At 34.7% G+C, this 20774-nt stretch overlaps 1 long non-coding RNA gene across 1 annotated transcript; it reads right to left on the bottom strand.

Moving 5' to 3' along the window:
* Positions 1–528: 528 nt before the first annotated feature.
* On the bottom strand, positions 529–9474 carry LOC149791386 (uncharacterized). Its single transcript, XR_016423174.1, has 3 exons — positions 9376–9474; positions 1406–1624; positions 529–750 (listed from the first exon to the last, which is right to left on the bottom strand). It is a non-coding gene; the product is annotated as an uncharacterized LOC149791386 (long non-coding RNA).
* Between the last annotated feature and the right edge of the window lie 11300 nt (positions 9475–20774).

Genomic DNA, 20774 nt, shown 5'->3' with positions numbered 1-20774 from the left:
TCATTGATGTTACAACAAAAAAGCAGCAGATGGTCCATCTACCCTTGCAAGGAAAAGACAACATATCCATACATCAGGGAGCTTATAAAGAAAGCCTCATCTGTTGACTTGAGGGTAAACAGAGTACGAGGAGAAGAGAACTAAAGAAAGATGATCCCAGGAGAATTTGTTGAAACTTGGCGCCTCAAGAACCACCATCAACTCTAGTTCTGGTGAAGGAGAAGATCTCGCGATTTTAGTTACGTAAAATATGAAACAGTGACTGATATATGGAGGTGTCTGCTAAGGCAGGTTATACTTTATATAATATCCTGTAAATATCAATGTATAATGCTGTATCTGAAAACAATGTATAATGCTGCATCTGCAATTAATGAAAACTTTTTATATTGATAATTTATGACCTTCTTGCCTAACATTGTTTAATAGGCAGAAAGAGACTGGTGTTTACAAGAAAACAATTGAAGTCAACTGTATTTATTTAAATACAAATTCATACATGCAAGAAAGTGTTTAAGTTCATGCAAGCCTAGAGGGGATGATGCCAGTGTATTGTCCATCTGAATATTTGTCATGAATCTGCCAGAAACAGCAAGAGGGAATTACATGTCTCTGTCCAGACCCAAGCCTTCCATGTTGCCGTATAAGCAGCATGTCTGTTGGCGCTCATCAAGTGAACTTCATCGTTGAGGACAAGAACATCCTGGCCAAGGGAAGTACAGCCTCATCAAGGATTAGAACTTGAAAATCCTGAAAAATTATTCCAATTTGTAATATGCTATTTCTAAAATGTAAAAAAAATATTTAAAAAAATAATAGGAACATGCACTTATTCAAATGTTATTCATCTTCCATCAGCAAATTCCACTGTACAATACACTTGGATCAAAACTGCACACGGTTTTCATTTTGATACAAACACTGAGAGTTCCATCACAACTAGAACTGATATTAAGTGTAGTTTATGTTAAGATGGACAGCTCTAAGATTTTGGAGAGCATTTCTAGAAGTCAGAGACTCCTGCATTGGGATCAAACAGGAATGGCTGATTGCAGATGAAGATAATATTTACCTAAGAATTTTATCCTAGTATCATCAACTTAGATTTGTTTAGCATAGTGAGGTACCCACATTGAAACCAGGTAATGAAAAGAATCAACTCGATTGAGTATCAATTGTAAATAAAAAAGTCCTTATCATTACATATGTCTGTTTTTGGACAGCTTAAAATTTTAAAATTCCTTCACAGCTGTTGCAAAGAAATAATCTAATCACATGTCTCATTTGGTAAGCAGTTTCGTTAAAAGTCTTCAAACTTCTTATGTTAAATAAACTCTTAAGCATGTTAAGAATAATGCATTAAGAGACAGTATGCATTGTAAACAAAACTTGATATATTCATTACTGGCAAAAATGATATGCAGAGCTGCCTCTCACAACACCTATTCCAGGTCTGTGGGCATCTCCCTACATTTTCCACACACCATTCTGGTAATCCTGTGTTGGGGGTTGGGTGACACTGCCTTGAACCTGGCTCCAGTACATTAAAGACAAGGCTGGGGTGGAACTGCAACATCTGTATGAACAGTTCCCTTAGCCGGTCTGGCTCCACACTTATGATATCCTGGAATTTGTTTAAAAGATTAAGCATACTGAATCCCTGTATGTATGTGGTACAAAAATCTTAAAAGCTAAAATCATGATACCATGGAAATTTCAACACTTACAACAATCACGTATTTACATCAATTATCAATCTTTGCAAGTCCACCTTGGAAATGGAAGTCACTGCAAATGTTTTATTGTAAGAGTAACAACCAAAAGTTTTAATTCTGTGTGTAAATGGATGCAGTATTTTGATTTTATCAGTACAAAGTGCAAGTTACACATTCATAGGCAGCGGCTACACATATCCTGTATGCTATAAGAGGTTATCTGTAAGGATGTAGCCCACATACCTGTCAAGTTATTCATACCTTCTGCATACATGCCAACCCCTATCGAGGAAAAGGTGTAATCTAAGTGGACAAAAAGAGTAATCCAAGCAGAAAAAGAGTAATCCACATGTAACGTGATAACAATTCAATGAGCATATGTACAAAATGATTTATTTATCCCTCTGGACTTTCAACATCAATTACTGCTTCAAGTTTTCATATATAACACTTTGAGCTTTAAAAAGCAACTGACTCTCATATTGCATTTCAAAACACTTTGTACCAGCTGAGACTATAAATGTTTTGCACACCAACAGAGCACTAAGTGCTGGGTTACAGAGCCTGGATCTGAATTCAGTTTGACTTTTGTTAGTAATACTGAACAATCTCTCACAGTCAGCATTAGAATGGTAAAGAACAATGTTCCTTTCATAACCTGACAAAGAAGATGAAAAAAAATCAACTGTCCACATTTAGTACATTGTAAGGTAGATTGCCAACTTGATACTTCAGGAGTTCTCCTTCTAATTTATCAGCAGCCTTTCCTGCAGCATGGTGTATCATATGACAGAGACAACCTGATATGAACAATGATGGAGACAATTTTCAAAATATAGAATGCAACTCCTTTATGAATTCCAGTCATCACTGATGCAGCATCAACAGAAAAACCCCATACAGTTCTGCCAACTCACATGTATTCAAAGCATTATCAAGCAAATTAAAATTGTTTTCTCCAGTGGAATCTACTATTAATTCTGGTAATGAAAGAAAAGAACTCTGACTTTGCCCTTTTCGCTGTCAAAGTCTCTTACACAGACTGGGTACAACTTTATGTCATCATAATCACTACTCCTGTTGCAATACTAAACGGCCCAATTTTCATGGCTTCTGCAATTTTAAGTGAAGTATCTTCTGCTAAATACCTAACAATAATAGATGATTTGTTCTTGCACATGCATATTTTCTGCAACTTTGGAATCAGGAAACATCCATTTGAACAAAGGATCAATGTAGTCTTCTACTGCTAGGGATAGTCCGTGTTCTATTAACACTTCTGCATTTATAAAATTCATGTCCACAATTTAGTTCTGCTGTAAAAAAAAGTTACATTAGTATTGGAGTTAATAAAATGAGCTAATTCAATGTTTCTTTGTTTTACCACCATGACCAATATTAAAATCCCATTCACACTGCCTGCAAGGGGCGTGAATCTGTCCTAGAATGGAACGCTGATGTATTCATCTCTGAATCAGGTTTTCATCTTTTCCTAATCCGTGAAATTATCTGAAAAACATTTTTGCTCTAACACACGCATCGACTACAATAAATCTGACTAGACTTTTATTTTTATTTTTTTCTTTGGGGCAACAGACAGACGCCCCCCCCCCCAACCAAAAATAAGTGTTTTATGTGTTTCTGAAGCCCCCCGATATGTTGTTTGTTTTCTGCTTTTAATAAAGAATTTGGTACAAAATTTTTACTGGGTATTTACATTCCTAGTGTCTTCTATAGGTTTGGTCTTCAGAATAGGTTTCTATCACCTTACTCGGAGTTCCTCTCCTATTTTTTTTTATACCTTGGCTCCCGTGTGTGCTATTGGCGAGTATGCTATATGTTGTTCATGCTATAATTGTATTTGTGTAGGGATTGCCTTCTATATCAAATCTGTACCCAGTTGTTTTACGATCCTTATAACCTGAATCTAATGCATTTTCTTATAATTTATTTGATTGATTTATTTCAATTTTGAATTTTTGCGAAGTGACGATGCGCTAATTTTAGAGAAAAAAAAACCTATTGTTTTGGTGTGTGCTATAATAGTGTGTCGCACTTCGCTTTACAGGGTCAGCTGTGTTCTAGAGAGCTCTATATACTCTTTATTTTCCCATATTTCACTCCCTCGAACTTGGCTACCTTTTATTTGATGTTTTATTTCCAAACAATTGCCAGATACTTTATCTCCCGTTTGGGTCATCCTGTACAGTAGAGTGACTGTACGGGTGTTAGTTATGTTTGCGAGACAAAGGTTATGTTTTGTTTTGTTTTGTTTTGCAAGTCCCCATGTCCTCCATGCGGGTGTTATTCCGGACTCTTCCATAGGCCTGTTCACTTCGCGTAGCGCAATGTGACTTACCCCCATGGCTTCCTCATCTCGTACTTTCCCCACAGGAGGTCCCTGTCCTTTCTCCCTAATTTTCCACAGAGAAATGATTAAAGATATTAATTTTCAAAACAAAAGATTTTATGGAAAAAAATTTCAAGGATCTACTTATCGTGAGGTAGCCGGGGCAATAACCCTTTTGGGTAACTACCACTATTGAAAGTTCTCACTGCCCCCGCCTCTCGCCCTTTTTTACTATTGTTTCCCTATCATTAATACTTGCCCACAGGCCCTCATAGTTGTAATTTTATATAATATTTTTTTGTTAAAGTTTCCATCTAAATATAAAATGTTTTGGTGTTTGTATTTATCCATTTTATTTATTTCAGTTTTAACTTTTAACCTATTAGTTTTGGAGTTTTTGCATTGTGTCATAACATGAAATTTTGAAAATGGTCCTTTTTTACACAGTGGACATTTTGGCGGTACTCTGACCATCTGCCGTCTCACTTTGTGCATGTATTTGAAGCAGAGACTTAGAATTTTCAGGGAGCTTAGTTTATTCCAGTGCCCGCATGCTCTTCTCCAGTTTATGTGTACATTTTCTTTTTCTACCTCTCTTATCCAATTATAAGTAAATTTTTCTTCCCTATTCCAGAGCTCTTTTTTGTCTCTATATTTTAATAGTAATTCTTTTATATTCTTTTTTATTCCTTTGCTTTCTGGGTATTTCTAATTGTTTGGTGAACTTATTATTTTTATATATGTCCCCCCATTTCTTAATGTGAATCCATACTGGTATATATAGATACCTTCCCATGGAGATTGTGGTTCTGCTCTTGATCTTTTAAACCTATTTAAAATATTTGAGGCTTTAAGTAATACGGGACTGAGGAGTGCAACCACTCCCCTTTCCTTAGCCTTATATAATGTTTCTTTATTAATATAGTGTAATTTAAAATCCCAGATGTAGTCTATTATACGTTTAACTATTGTATTTAATACTTTATTACTAATATCTATAGATTTTAGTATATAATTTATGTGTGCATATATGTATGTTTTTGCTACTTGCACTCTTTCCATAAGGCAAAGTGGCGTTAATGCCCAGATGTTCACATTTTTTTCAATTGCTTCTTTTATTTGTTTACAGTTTTCCTTCTCTTCCTATTCTCCAAAATAAATTCCCAGTGCTTTGACATTTTTCTTGATCAGGTGTGGGGGTAAACCTGGATGGTTTCCTCTCCAGTTCCCTATTTTAAGTATTTCGGTTTTGTCTTGATTAATTTGAGATCCCGATGCTTTTCCAAATTTTTCGAATTCCTTGATCAGGTGTGTAAAGGAATTTGAATCCTTTATAAAGTTTGTACAATCATCAGCGTGCTACAGCATTTTAACTTCTTTTATGTTTGGTATTTTGATGCCTTCAATGTCTTTGTTTAGTTTAATTCTTATGTTTAAGATTTCAATTGCTGTTACATATAATAGCTAAGATAGTGGGCAACCTTGCCTCACTGATCTTTTAATTTCAAATTTATGTTTTTGCTCCATTTACCTGCACCCTTGAGGTTATTTTGTTGTACAGGATTTTGGTCCATTTTTGAAAGTTGTTTCCAAAACCAAATTTATCTAGTACTTTTTGTATACAGTTGTGTTCCAATCTATCAAAAGATTTTTCCTGATCTAAAAGTACCATAGCACCTTTTTGTCCACTGTCACTTATATGTTCAATAATGGTTTTAATACTTAATATATTGTGTTGTATACCTCTGCCTTTTTGGCCACATGTTTGGTTGATATTTATAATTTTCCCCATTCCGTTTTTTATCCTATCCGCTAAAATTTTGCTTAATATTTTATAATCAGTATTAAGGAGGGAGATGGACCTCCAATTTTTTAGTTCTTCTATATCTCCTTTCCCTTTCTATACTAAGGTTATTAACCCTTCCCTCATGCTTTCTGTCATTACATCATCTCTAAGTAAAATATTATTATACAACCATTCCAAAATGGGCGACAACTCACCACAGAATTTTATGTAGAAATCTGTGGCGAGTCCATCTCCCCCTGGGGATTTTCCTTTAGTAAGACTTTGAATACTTTTCATTATTTCTTCTTGCGAGATGAAATCATCACATATGTCCTTATGTTCTGATGATATCATCTCGCACTGGATATCTCTTAGATACTCTTCAATTTTATCGTCTGCAATTCCCTGCGATGTGTATAGATTAGTGTAGTATTCTTCGATGTGTTTTAAGATTTCAAGCTTATCGGTTGTTTTCTTATCTCCATTAACTTTTAGACTATCCATGATATTTTCTCCCCCTCTCCTAATTTCTTCATGTTTATATAATCCTTCTGCCCTTGTGTAGAATGTGTGAATTTTCCTGCCCTTATTTCTTTTCCCCTAATCTTTTCTTTTATAATTTTATTTAATCTGCCTTTTAGTTTTTTTCGTTTCGATTAGTTTTCTTGAGTTGCCTTTCAATCGCTTCCTGCTCTAGTTTTAGATTTATACTTCTTATCTGCACGTGTTTTATAGCTATTTTTTTAAAAATTTATTTTTGAGTTTGTCCCATTCTTCAATAATGTCTCTATTCCCGTTTTCCACAAAATGTTTAAAATCATTTTTTATTTCTCTAATAAAGTTTGGCTCTTTTAGTAGTTTGTTGTTGAATTTCCAGTTTCCTTTACCCGTTTTTTTTTTGGTATTCAACATTCATTTTAATATATATTAATTTGTGATCGGATACTTTAAAATCTAAAATACCTGTTTCTTTATACTTTATCCCCTCAAAGTTAGAACATAAAAATTTGTCGATCCTACTGCCTTTATTTATTTTATAGTCATAGGTATATTCCTTCCTTGGCATATTCAGGATACGATATACATCCGTAAATTTATGTTTAGTTATAAAATTTTCCATTTCTAATTTGAACCTTACATCATGTGGTGTTAACTCCCCTTCCCTATCTATATTATCCCCTACCCAATTATAATCCCCTCCCAGTACGACCTCTTCCATCATGTATTTCTCTAAATATTTCGTTAGTTTTCCCAAAAACTCTTGTTTACGATATTTGTTGGCTGGTATGTTGAGATTTATAAAATGTGTTTTCCCAATTTTTATAGGCAATAGTCTCCCTTTTAAGTCTTTGTCCTCTTCTACCCTCTCCCACTTCAAACCCGATTTATTTTTAACTAATGTGGCTACACCTCCTCTTATATCATCTCCTTCAAAATCATTTTTTATTACAATCCCATTTAGATGGCTCTCACAAAAGATCCTTACATCGTCCTTAAAACCGTTATAGAGTTTCTTGAAAAAATAAGATGTCATAATTTAAATCTTTTCTAAATTTTGCTATTTTTCCTTATTAATTCCATTCATGTTGATAGATAAACCGTGGAAGTTCATTTCTTTTATTTATTTTTTCCCTCCAGGTTGCCGCATTGTTGATTGTTGTATAATCGCCTAGATTATTTTCTTAATTTTATTTTAAATGTGTTTTCCTAAAAGGGGGCACTGGAGTCAATCCTCCTCCCCATCTATGCTGATGGGGTAAGTGTAAGTTTCTTCCCCTGTAACACTGGTTATCATATTTGTTTCGTCCGTCGTCATTTCCGTAGTGTCATATTTTGTTACTGCTTCCTGTTTGTCTTGTGAATCGCTTTCGCTCCCCTTTTTTCCCCTTCTATTTCTTCTTCTTCCATTTCATCTCCGCTATTCATTTCTCTTTCCGTTTCCTCCTCTTCAATCTCTTCTTCCCTTTTCTTTTTTGTTACTGCCTTTTTCTTTACTGTCCCGTTTTGTCCTTTACTTGCATCTATTTCGCTACTGTTTTTCCCTTCTTTCTCATTTTCTTGTGAGGATTCTGGGCCATTCACCGCTTTTCTCTTACCCCTCATCCTTCTCGGTAAAGGTGTTGATGCGAATGGCTTTATTCCTATCAATCCTTCCTCTGTCTCATCCTTATAATTTTCCTCCTGTATTTCCTCATCGGAGAGGTATTCGAATCTATTCTGTAGTTGAATACTGTGTTCCTTTCCATTCGTACTCGTTTTGTTAGGGCTCAGTACTTGCTGCCACTCTGGATTTTTCTGTTCATCGCCCCCATTGCTATGATGTCACTATTTGGCAATGTGTGTATCGGGTCGTCTCCCTCCTCTTGATTCGTCGCCTTTCTTACATCTTGTATAAGTTTAAGAATTTGCTCCATTTCTTCTCTTATTTGTCCATGTGTTTTCATAGTTACTTTGCTTGCATATGTTAGAATTGTAGATTTTCCTGGTTGTGTTTCTGGGATGGGCATTGGGCAGTCTCTCGGTTTGTGTCCCGTTTGATGGCATCTGTGACATTTTCTGTCGAACTCCGACCCTCTGTACCAGCTCCTTAATTTAAACCCTAAGACATAGAAAAAGGGTGGGATCTCTTTTGCATCCTCCTTTTCCAAATATATAATCCTATTCCCTGATTTAATGGGTGCAAAACCCCATATGGTAGCCATTTTTTATGTAGCCACTCTTGCACGGAACTTATTTTCGATTTTCCTTGTTACTTGTACCGTGTCTACTTCTAGCGGTAAGCCCACTATATGAACTTCTGTTAACTTTTGCTCTATGTTTCATATGAAGGGCTCCGTCGTTCGTATTGTCACAGTCAGTCCCTTTATTTCTATAGTGGGCATGTCAAGTAAAGGAGTCTGGTATTTAGGGAAAACCACAAATTTATTTCTTCCCCCGTTTTGTACTTCGTCTATTTGCCCTATATCTATAGCAAGGGTGTGCAGTGTCATTAGGTTTTCTGCTTGTTTGGGTGTGTGTGCTATATCCCCAAAGTCGATTGTTTGGCAACCTGCTGGGTGCCTCACTATTAGCTGTCTATTCTCAGCATGTGTTTCAAAATACTGGTTGAGCTTTGACCTTTTAGGAATTGTTCCTGCTGCCATTGTTTCAGCTCCAACAGTGCCCATTCTAATCATTTGAACAGTGTTCATACAATAATGTAAACTGCAACACAAAAGCAGACCTCACACTACTATTTTCAATGATGAAATATCTAATATACCTCTACTATGGCAACATAAGGCGGTCACGCCCTACTAATTATACGTAATAGGTAAATATTAATCCCTTTCCACCCAAATATTTCTCCTGACCCTACCGGAACTAAAGAAACAAACAGCACAATGGTGAATAAATGCAAAACCTATTATAATTGTTACGTACCCTAGCCGGGATACGCACAATTTGCTATACACAATCAAACAAAAATTCAAATAATACAAATAAGCTGAGAATATATGGCTAAACAATGATGATTCTCTTACCACAGTACCTGCTTTGCCTCAGAACGCACAAAAAGCACGTCTGCTCACCTCGACCACCTGTATTGTGTCACTTGTCTCAGCTGTTTCTCGACTCGACTTTTAGTACCAAATACCTACAGACTGGTTCTGTATCAGATATGAACTTGAACAAAGAATCTGCGAGCAAAGATTACAAGTTAGAAAACCAGTCTGTTGTCTCATAAGCCAAACAGCTGCTATAAATAGAAAACGAGGTCAAAAGTTTGAAAGTAGATCCAGCCTGTTTCTTGGAAATAGGACAGCTGCTATAAATAGAACATAATACTGTTAGGAAAGTGCATGTAAGTCCACGGACAAGCGTACTCTTATGTCGTAGTTACATAGAAGCTGTCTTTTCTAGAATAAGGTCTGTGGGATTAATGGGATGTTAATAAAAATGAGAAAACAAATTATTTTGTTTGGAGGGGGATATACTGAAAAAGCGTAATCCGAATACATTTACGCGTAAGGCGTAATTTAGTGAAAAAAGGCGTAATGATTACGCCAAAAGCTTAATGGTTGGCATGTATGCTTTTGTGATAATTATTTTGTACATAAAAATTTTAAGCTTTGGCAATAACATGCTCAGGGAATACATAAACATTATTGAAAGAATTAAAGAAGTTTCAAAACTGTCATTGAATCAAGTAAAATGTTTATTACAGAAATCATTTGCAATAATCACCAGTTCAGAGGTGGAAAAATTGAATGCCATGCGGACTGGGCAATTAAAATTTTTACCCAAAATGTTAGATCAGATATAAAAAAAAATGTTTCTTGCAAGCCTTCATGTCAGTCTAAATTCTGGACAAATAAAACATTTTAGGATTATGTTTATCCTTATGTTTATCATGATAGTGCATATGCAGTATTATCTTAACATATTTTGGGGCTTTAGAAATACACATTAAGGCAAGCATTATATTTAAAACAGAAGAATAAAAGTGTAGTATTTATTTTACAAGACTTTAATGGATATATGAAATTTGTACAGCCTAACTTTTTTTAAAAACTGCAATCTATTCATGTCTAATCACTGAACTCCAAAGTAAGATAGCATAGACTTTTTGTTACCATTTTGTATTTTTTTAAAAATAAAATACATTTATTACTTAAATTGGAAAAAGAGCTAGTCAGCCTTAACAGTATTGAATATTTGTATGCCACTAGTGTAGATCACTACTACCTATATATGAAATGATTTTAGCTAATCTATCTTGAGGCCCTCATACTAAGGAATTTATCTATTTTAACTGCATCTCTGAAGCCACTGTATATATTGGGTTTGCAAGAAGGAAAGAGAGTTGGCATTTCTAGTGTCAGCTGGAATACTTTTCCAGAGCAAAGTTCCAGATTACTGGAAACATTTTTTGAATAATTCCTTATTTGGTTTGGGAATTTTATACTGTTTGGTAGACAATGATCACAAGTGAAGAGTATTACCAGGTAGCTGGAATAGTGATTTTAAATATTCAGGAGCACTATTACTGGATATCCTGCACATTATTTTGGCTTTTGTCAACTGCATTCTGTCTTTACTAGGTAATACTTTTAACTTACCAGCTAAATTTTCCTTGCTTTCTTTCTGGATTGATATTAGCCTGAATGCCATTGACTGAAGATGTGCTAGCTTTGCTATGTTTCAGGGAGAAAATGTCTTTGGCATGTTCAGTCCATGATAGGTTATTATCTACCAAAACACCAAGTAGTCTATCATGACAAACCATTTGCAGGGGCCCCGAGTGGCCGAGTGGTCTAAAGCGTTCGCCGTTACGGATCACTGCCATCTCACCTCTGTCTGCGCCGGTTCGAGTCTCAGGTTCAGCCAATGTAGATATGTGGGTCGGTGGTTCTTTCCGGAGTTTTCCCGGGTTCTCCCTCCACCATTAATACTGGCCGCCATATATGGCCTATCGTGTGCTGAAAAATGGCGTTAAACCCCACAACAAACCATTTGCAAATTTTTATCCTTCCATGTCAGACTTAGTTCATCACTACTAAGAACTGTTCTTATTTGCCATGTTGATATAAGTAATATTTTAGTTTTACCAGTATTTAACACCATGCTATTGCATGTGCACCAGTTATCCAGTTTGTTTAGGGCATCCTGTATAGAAATTTCTAGTCCATGCTTTGTGTTTTGGATGTCTGACAATGCTGTGTCATCTGCATAGAGATCTGTAGATGAAATTGAGTCCCTTAGTAAAAAGTGGTAGGCCATTAATAAATAATATCAATAGTAATGGACCTAAAATTGAACCTTGTGGTACTCCATATCTAACTGTTCCAGGTTCAGACAGAACATTATTTATATAAACATGTTCTCTCACTTAAGTACAAAGTAACGTCCATCTAATTGTGCTTTCATCACACTGGTAAATTTTCAGTTTCTTCAAAAGGAGTTCATGATCCCCCATGTCATAAACTTTCCAGAAATCTACAAATACAGATCCTATTATTTGACTTTGATCAAGTGCTGGAAGCCATTTATCAGTTAGAGAGATCAAGTCAGTCTCACATGAGTGTTTCTGTTTAAAGCCTGACTGATTAGGGTGTAACAGCATGTGCTTCGTTAAATATGACATGAACGGGTCATGGACATGTTTTGCAATCAATTTTGACAAGTTTTGGTAGTACTGATTGGCTGGTAGTTATCAGCATCAGTCTTAGAACAAGATTTTTGCATAGGCATTACTTTTGCAGTTTTCCATATTTTGGGGACAGATGAGGTTGCAATATTTAAATTGATTTTGAATGTTATGCTATCTGAAATAGATGAGGCAGAAGTTTAAATGAGTGGTGGACCAATCTGATCAAGTAATGTAGGTTTCTTGATATCAAGTTTACTGCGACATTTTTTAACAATTTTTTTTATACCTGTGGGATAGAGAAACATACCTCCTTAGGGATTTTTTCAGTTCATTAAAGTGCTTGACGCCCACAACATAAATATAGCGTCGAGGTCTTACATGTAGGACTACCTCAGCTGCACTATTGTGCCTTTAATGGACGAATCTGATGAAATATTCAGGATTTTGCGGAGAAACGTAAAAATGATACTGCTGACATCAAAACAACAAAAAGAATTTGAAACAGAAGAAAATTGTCATAATTGTAATCAACAGCTAGTAGTTGGTGACCAAGTAAAAATATCATTGCCATTTAACTGGTAGATATCGCGGTGCAGCACATGACAAATGTAATTTTCATTATAAAGAACCAGATTTTATTCCTGTTGTTTTTCATAATTTTCGTGGTTATGACTCATATTATTGTTCAGGCGTTCGGTAACAAGAAAATTAGAGACCGTCTGAAACTTAATAACAAAATAAAGTGTATTCCGAATAACAACGAAAAACACTGAAAAATATATGTCTGTTACACTTGGCAGATTAAGATTTATCGACTGCTTGCAATATATGGCCGCACCGTTAGACGAACTTGTCAAGAGCTGCAAGAAGATTGATCATTTGGCTAATCATTTTGGTGATAAAGCAAACTTACTAACGCGAAAAGGAATCTTTCCTTACGAGAACTTTGGCGACCGGAACAGGTTTGACGAAACAAGTTTACCTGAAAAGACAAGTTTTATTCTTCGTTGAATTTCGCAGATATTACTGACGAAGATTATGAATATGCAAAACAAATTAGGCAAGCGTTCGGGTGTAAAACGTTCGGTGATTATCATGATTTATATTTAATAACTGACGTACTATTACTCACTGACGTATTCAAAGAATTTAGATATATATGTATTAGCTTATGAACTTGATCCGGACTGGTACTACTCAGCACAAGGTCTTAGTTGGAACGCCATGCTAAAAGTTCACTAAAGTAAAAGTTGAGCCAGTGACAGATCTTGATATGTTCAACTTTATAGAACGTGGAATACGCGGTGGAATAAGTGTTATAACGAAGAAGCACGCGATTGCCAATAACAAGTATATGTCAGATTGTGGTACGAGTACTCTAAATAAAGATCTTCTATCAAAATGCCTAATAATAAGTTATCATTTACCAACACTGATTCGCTGATATTCGAAGTTGAAACAGAAGATATTTATAAGAAAATTTACGACTATAAGGTATTATTGGATTTATCAGATTAACCGAGCGACAGCGGATTTTGGTTAGGCGATAACAAGAAAGTAATTCTAAAGTTCAAAGATGAAACAAACATTATTCCGATAAAAGAATGTGTCGGTCTTCGAAGTAAAATGTACTGCCTAAGACTAGCAAATGAAAAAGTCAAAACAAAACAAAAAAAAACAAAAAAAAAAAAAACAAACGAGCAAATGGAATAAAGAAAAATGTTGTTGATCGAGTAATAGAATTTGACGACTACAAAGCAACATTAAACGGCATGGTAACTCACGTTAAGATGATTGCCATCAGATCATAAACTGAGACAAATACAATTATCAAACAGGGACTATGCAATTTTGATGATAAAAGAAACTGCTCAGACGGAGTTAACACATTTGCGCTAGGTCATTTTAAGACAGTTGAACATGCCATCGGTAGTGATGGAGCAGGGCTCGACTTTTTAGACTGACCCCTAAGCATTCGCTGTCAGATCTTCATGTATAACAGTGGAGACCTGATTTTAGTCAGATTGGCGATTTCACGAAACCTTACTCTCAACTCATGGATTATGCAAATGTATCAACTGCTCCACCTCTGAAAGATGAAGTCCATGGCAAATGAAATATTTAAATTTTTAACTGAGAAATGTCCAGCATAATTAAATGATCTGGTAGTTTTAAAAATCTCTTCTTTCTCTTTTAGGTATGAAAACACAGTGGAGGTCCCAAACGTAAGAACATCAACATATGGGATACAAATTTTCTGATATTCAAAATTATGGAATTCTCTACCCAATAATTTACAAACATTCTCAAATTTTAATATTGTTAAATCTCTATTAAAGACATGGTCCGGGAGCTTACCGTGTAAATGCTCCATATTTCATCACAAGTAAATAAGTTGCTGCTACTTCATAAATTGGCCGCATACTTAGCTTTTCAAATCTTAGCTTCTCATAATCATTGTAGCAGATTGTACTAAATGTTGTATATTCGATTACAGCTAGTGATTGCCTAACTGTTGGCATGAGTTGCTTGCTCATGGTGATGGACAGCTGCTATATCCTATATGTGTGCATAGTATGCTTTACATTGTCTGCTTTTGTCATTGTATATTTAAATTCAGCACTCATGTAATGATATGGTTGGAATGTTATCGGCCCGCCATTATTAAACCACAATGTTTTAAACACTGTATATCATTTTCATGTATATTGACTTTGCATTGAATTTTTTAATCAGAGATTAAAAGTGGAGGGGGGGGGGGCGGCGATAGATCAAGCGTGCATTGGCCAGCCATTGTTGCGCCTGTATTTTAATTGTCTTAGAATTAAATATTTTTATTTAAAAAAAAAATACTATATGGCCAATTGTTGAATAGAATCCTGTATAGTGTTTACAATTGGTAAAAATGAACTAACGAGCTGATTTTGACGTTTGGACAAGAAAGGGCCAGGCAGTGCTGTTTTCATTCGGATAGTCTTGGATTTCACCATTGACCGAATGGTAAGATCAGAACAACCTCGAGTCCTCAGTAAATAACGTGAATGTACGTTGTAATGTGTTTTAATTTTGGTGGCAAAAACAAATATTGATTTTGGTAAATTTGGATATTGAACATATTTTAACATTTTGATAATTAGCATTATCTACGCTACTGTGCATTTTTTACCATGGTACAATAAAATCATCCATTTATTTCCTTGCTATCGTCTGCTTGTATTTAGCGCTGAACTACAGACTCTAGGTTTTTAGGATAGGATGCAGAGAACCAGACAAAGCTGAAGTTTAAAATCGGGAAACTTGGCTCACGAGTGCATTATCTTGGACTTGTATCTGGAAAGTATTTCGCGGCAGTGAGTTATTTAAATCATAGTTTAGACTGTAGGCAGTTTGATTAATGTATATAGTATTATATTTATTAGTTACTAATGTTCTAGTTCAGTGAAAATACGGTTGTGATAATGTGTCTACTTTCGATTTGACTATTTTTTTTATTCTTGTATTCCCTTTCAGTCTTAAAAACAAGATATGAAGGATATAAAAAAATGCACAAAACTTAATCATTCCATTCACTGATTTATAAGTTCTAACCTGATTGTCATCAGGGCGTCCCAAACACTCAACTTTTCGAATAGACAGTAGTTTCTTGAGCAATACGGTCGCCATATTTCTTTGGCCACCCTATGTTTTCAGGCAACGTCTTTGATAATCTCAGTATTTCCGTGAAGTATGGAGTTATTTCTTTTTTTTGAATACATGTATACAGGAGTCCCATGTATTTATTTATTGCATTTGTTTTAGAAATAGTATAGCTAGACATTGTAAATAGTGGATATAGACGATATGTCTTACTGAAATAGACTATTCTGCTAAACCAGAAATGGACAGCGAGTAGTCTATCAATTTGTTTGCATCGGTAGTTTCCGTTTGCGTTGAAGCGCCAATAATTTGTGTGATAGGGATACCTTGGTGACCAGACCAGTAAATCAGCCCCACACCTGTGATTATATTGACTGTTGTTTTAGGGGCTTATATCACCATTTAAAAAATCTGCAGACAATTTTGTCTGCACACATTGGTGTACATTTTATACACTTACTGGTATTTCTTGCAGTTGTTGAAAGGTTCTTTTGGCAATATGTACATAATATTTCCATATCAAATCCATTTTGGCGACTTGTAATCCTCAATAGCACAAACCTCTGTGGAATAGCACAACCCTCTGTCATGTAGCTGTTATGAATTTTGCACTAGATATAGCTATTACCAAATACTGGTAAGTTTCTAAACTGTAGGCATGTGTATTTCAGAAGGATCTGCATGCAGCAAAACTGTACATTTTAATAAACAGGTGATATCAGACCCATACATCATCCATCAGTATCAACACAGATTTGGGGGGGGTTGGTTTATTTGACTATTTGGTGACAATGAGGTTAGAAATTATAAATCAATGAATAAAATGAATAAGTTTTGTGCATTTTTATATTCTTGTTGCATTTCATTTTTAAAATCATGACTGTTGAGGGAGTACAAAGAAACGGGAGTGTGTGTGAATATTCGTATAGTCATACAGGTTAAAGGTTAATGTACGCATTTCAAACCAAATATTTTCGTAATGGGCATCATTTGTTAGAATTTGATTGCACATACCATTAAATGGCACATGCCTTTAAATGGCACTTTTATCCACTTTATTAGGATCCTCAGACATTCATATTCCTTTGGAAGGTCATTATTTAAAAACCACATAAAATATTTATGGCAAAATCAATGCTAAATGATTTGGACATTTTTTTTATGAAGCTAACCTAAAGGTCTGATCCAATACAAACTAAATCGAATGTCACGTGCTGTGATGTCACAATGAAAGAGCTTACATTGAAAACAAATATGTACTACCTTGTTATTTGTTATGATAGTCTAGACATAATGTTCGTTTTTTTTAGACCGCTTCGGTGGCCTAGTGGTTAGAGCGTCCGCCTCGGATGCGGGAGGTCGTGGGTTCGATCCCCGGCTGAGTCATACCAGAGACTTAAAAAAAATGGTACTAACAGCTGCCTCGCTTGGCTTTCAGCATTAAGAGGTTAGTGTTAGGACTGGTCGGCCTGATGTCAGGATAATGTGACTGGGTGGGACATCATGCTACATGTCTGCAGCATGATGCCCCAGTGCTAGACATCACTATAAACTGCCACATTGCAGATATCATAGCGATATGACTGAAAAATTGTTAAAGCTACGTTAAAAATCAAAAATCACATCATTCTTTTTTTCTAGACCTAGTTTGGTACCTGGCTACCATTGTAAAAGTCCATAGTAATAAATAATTTTCATATGGAAATTTTTGATGACATTTAAGGTGCAGAGCATCCAACATTCAGAAATGAATAAGCTTGGGTTAAACTATTTTAGTGTTAAATATTAGAACAACAGTTAAAATTTATTATGATTTGAGTAAATGGGCCTAAATGACAGCATGACTTTCACTATAACTGAAATAGTGTTTCAGATCATTTCTGATTTTTGTCTCAAACCTGCTAACCCTTAAGATTTTGCCATAAAATGACCCTTAAAATATGGACTTACGGAATATAAGTAAAAACTATGGAAATATGATTGTTGCAATAAAATTGGGATAGTTGTCTCATCCCTGTTTCATTTCGATCTGGGTTTCATATTAGATATAGTGGAGTTAGTCAGGGAACCATTCTAACTTTAAAGTAGTGCCTATGTTAAAATGGCAGGGGTCATGCTACCAGGCGAAGTGGGCAACTAAGTTGCCTAAAAAATGTAAACTTCACCTTCATCTGTTAGGATAGCGAAAACGACTTTGTCCTGTGACTTTTTTAGAGTATATTTTGCGTGACCTTTGTATATGAGATGCTCCCTCCGCATAGCTGATTATATCTGGTATTGTGTTTTAGCTGATGGCAAATTGTGGGCATTAAGCCATCAAATAGCTGGTGTTGATTTCAGTTGTGCCAATTAGGCTCTCATAAACAGTAACAAAGAAAAAGTGAAAACAACAAGCTTTGTAAAATTTAACAAACAATTTATTTCCCTGGAAAAGCAATGTAAAAATGAAGAAAAAAAGAACTTAAGATTTTAAGAATCAAATCCAAAAATAATCCAAGAATAATCCATGAATTATATTTTAGAAGTCTTAGTAATAAAATGTTCTAATGAAATTTTAGTTCAAGTCCCGACAAAAAATCCAAAATGGAAGGCGATGACATATACTATAGCTAGTAGTGCTGTTGTGTCTACAGTTCTTTGTTATTCCACAGACAATAATATTCTGGTGTTTGAATTCTGAATAAAATTTAAAGAAATGTGTTTGTCCAAGAATTATGTATGAGCACTCAAATATTTCCAGGAAAAAGAATTAATCTTTTAGAATCCAAATAATTTGAATAAAAATAATTTGAATAAAAATTAAAATGTAACTCCAAACTGGTCACAACAAAACAAACACCTCGACATCAAGTGTTTTTAAGCCCAAACTAATTTCTCTATAGACAAAGGTTATACAGTAACGTGAGACGCAGAACAGATTCCCAGATGAGGGTCACCCCTCCTGAATTTCGAGAACATTGTAGAAGCTGTTTACGTCTAAAGTCATGTAGTCCCAGTCAACCTTGATTTCACTATTATCATTCACACATTAAGAATGAATTTTAAAAAAAGAAGTTGTTTACTTGATTCTCAATCATGGTCAGGAACTAGGGCAGCTTTTAGATACAAAGTTTGGTGTTTATGACAAAACAATCAGGGCAAACTAATTTCTGGAAAGTATCAATTTCCAGTAAACAAAATTACATTACTTAACATCTAATGAAATAAAAATAATTTAAAAAAAACAAACTTACAAGCAATTAAATTAAATCAAATATACATAAGACAACAAACTCTTGCACATTTACAGGCATGTGTTTTGATAGCTAATTGACCATTAATCCTTTCCTGAATAATTCATAGCAGAGATGTGTCTCTGGTTATAGCAACTGTCACTGGCTGATTTCTGCAAGTCATCATTTTATGAATAAAACATAACTTTGTGTTTTGAAACTCAAACAATAGTATGTAAATCGCAATTTGTGCTGTAAGAATAGAATTTGTGATCTGAAGATTTTAACTGCTGTGTGTGCTTTGTTTTGTTCATAAAATCAGTTTGAAACTGTTTGTGAACCTGACACTGTGTGCGGGAAATAATGGTGGAAATTTCAATGTCTGGGAAGGGAAGTAGCAGATTGTCTGTTTCCATAAAAATTTGCACAGATATATTAAGGAAAGTATTCAATTCATAGAAAGCAAAGTCAAAATATTATTTTATTGAAGATTTAGCATAAAAATGCATTTATGTAGGACCCAAATGTATGGAACAATGTTATGTTGTAAAATTCAAAAATCACTGTCAGGTCACTCATTTTTGTGGAATTATGGAAATAAAGTAGTGAAGCAAATATTATTTAGCCAATGCCTAATGCTACTGCAATTATGTAGACAAATAATAAATCCATAAATTTGCAATCCTGTCAATGGACTGTTGCTACGAAGCTAGAACTACATTAAGAAAACCTCTCTTTCTAAAAATAGATGTACTCGCATGTTGGCTGTTTCAATTCATTTGGAAAGAAGGTTGTAGTTAATTCATATACTTCCTGTAATGTTCAGTTTGTTATCTATGAATAGATATGGTAATATTTTATTGGCAACAAAGAAATTCGGATGAACAATATGATTTGAAGATGTGTGCATTTGCTCACATAAACATGTTATGGGTTGTTTCAAATGAGTTTATAACTTTTTTCAACTGCCATTTTATAGTGAACTTTCATTAAGTAAACAAAGAATAATTCTTGCTTAAGGGTAGTTGATTAAGCATTTTTACTAACTTGCAATTACAGTACCTTAATCTAGTTACTCCTATCATTTAAAATTCATTACAGTTTAGTTTCTGTAGTGCACTTTTAAAGTCATAATGCTCAATACACTGCATATGAATATAATAATTTTTATACATGTACAGAATGTGTTTATAATGTACATATAACTCAGAAAATTTCTGCTTGACAATAAAACATTGCTTTAAACCAGTGTTAAATGCAGATATGCACACTGAGAAATACAGGCCATAATTCAAATGAGAGAATGAAAACACAAACATATAGCAAGATACGTTATATATATATATATATATATATATATATATATATATATTGTGTAGCTTGACCCCTGAAATGGTTTATAGGTTTAACATTGAACTGATATTATGGTACTAGAAGTTTACTGAGCCAAACAGGAATTTAACACTGCCATAGATATGCATTTTGGTTCTGTTTGTTGGTTTATCATGGGAACAGTATAGCAGGAAACTTGGAGATTGTTCTTGGCTGTTTCCATGTTCAGAAAACTTGTACAGCCATATGGGAAATGTAATGTTACTTTTTTTATTGCTATCCAAATACTCTACATATACAATTCAGCACCCAGTTTTTATTACTGTCCAAACATCACCACCACCCCATCATCCAATGGAATGGTAGGAAGTGTTGATACACACACTTTTTCATATACATGCAAACAGAGTATCACATAAAAGAGGTAAAATGTAAAAGAAGGGGGATGAAATAAGCACACACTTTCATACAAACCTACAAACATACTATCACACACAAGATCCACTATTATACCATTACATACAAACACACTATTACAAGAAAAGGGGTAAAGTGAGGTTATAATAAGTTTAAGTTGAAAACAACATACACAGAGATACACAAAACACAA

The sequence above is a fragment of the Sinohyriopsis cumingii genome, chromosome 9 (genome assembly GCF_028554795.1).
Source record: "Sinohyriopsis cumingii isolate HCF-2022 chromosome 9, ASM2855479v2, whole genome shotgun sequence".
Taxonomy (NCBI): Eukaryota; Metazoa; Mollusca; class Bivalvia; order Unionida; family Unionidae; genus Sinohyriopsis; species Sinohyriopsis cumingii.
The sequence above is the reverse complement of the archived record's forward strand: the minus strand, read 5'-3'. Positions and strand labels throughout refer to the sequence as shown.